A 1,057-nucleotide genomic window follows, 5' to 3' on the forward strand; every position below is an offset into this window, starting at 1 on the left:
TGTGATTGTTTGGTTCGCACTGAAGCAGGATGGATTTAGGTATATAGACTGTCTTGCTTCAAAAATTATTTAAGTGTTAAATGAAAACGACTTTAATTCTCTTTTACTTTTCTTTTCCCGTATGGGTATAATAAGACGTTGCTCTCTAAAATTATGGACTGAATTTGTACTTCACTATAATAGCTAATTTGAACAATGGCGGAAGGTAATCATTCGTTTAAGAGTGATTGGGCTTACTTGTACAATTAAATAGTTATGATAACAATAAAGATAAATCGTAACAGACAATCATAAACAAGCCAATCTGAAATTGGCTAAAATATGATATTTAGTAGAATAATGCACTATATCATTAAGTTCCTCTTCTCTACCCTGTTCACGACACAGTGCCTTCCTGCCTGTTCCAACACGTACATCTCGTTTTTCTTCCTCTTTTTATAATAACAGTGCTAAAATATGTTCCTATTTAAGTACTGCTTTTTGTAAAGAATTGCCGCAAAACACTGAACAAATGATGCAGGAAACTCCGTTAAAGTTCTATGACGTTTATTACGATAAAGTATCCGATGGTAACTTTTATCATTTATCGTAACATCTCATTCAATTCTGTAATCAAATAACAATTAAACTGTATTAGAAACTTCTTGAAAACATTATTATGAACCATTCAATACAATAAGCCTTACATAATACGGTTTGCCTGCAATAAATGAAGACTTACTACTTTGCCGTGTTTCCTACAAACAGGTTAGCATACTGTGTGATCAGTCAATTACCAGTCAACATCCGATCACCTCCTGAACAGGTTAGCCTAAACAAGGAACATCAACCTTAAACAATATCTCAATAAATTATACAGTACTATATAAATCCAACATTACCAACAAGCGTTAGAATTATAATTACAACAATCATCTTATAGCAGACTGAGTACCAATACTGATTAGGACTAAATCAACTTAAGCTCATAATTATGATCCTGGTCAGAGCCCAATCGCACGTTTCCCGTTCATAGTGTAGTAGGCCTAGTAATACACACAACGCACATCGGCCTCAC

At 33.9% G+C, this 1,057-nt stretch overlaps 1 long non-coding RNA gene across 1 annotated transcript in view; it reads right to left on the reverse strand.

Annotated features, from left to right (window-relative positions):
* Window positions 1-481: 481 nt before the first annotated feature.
* LOC117110678 overlaps window positions 482-1,057 on the reverse strand; it is an 837-nt gene continuing 261 nt past the window's right edge. Inside the window, exons 2-3 of the long non-coding RNA XR_004445751.1 lie at window positions 722-811; window positions 482-606 (exon numbers count right to left, since the gene is read on the reverse strand). This is a non-coding gene — a long non-coding RNA (uncharacterized LOC117110678). The remainder of the gene's footprint in view (window positions 607-721; window positions 812-1,057) is intronic.

This window comes from Anneissia japonica, unplaced genomic scaffold (genome assembly GCF_011630105.1).
Source record: "Anneissia japonica isolate Jap-2015-1 unplaced genomic scaffold, ASM1163010v1 scaffold287587_len645178_cov120, whole genome shotgun sequence".
NCBI lineage: Eukaryota > Metazoa > Echinodermata > Crinoidea > Comatulida > Comatulidae > Anneissia > Anneissia japonica.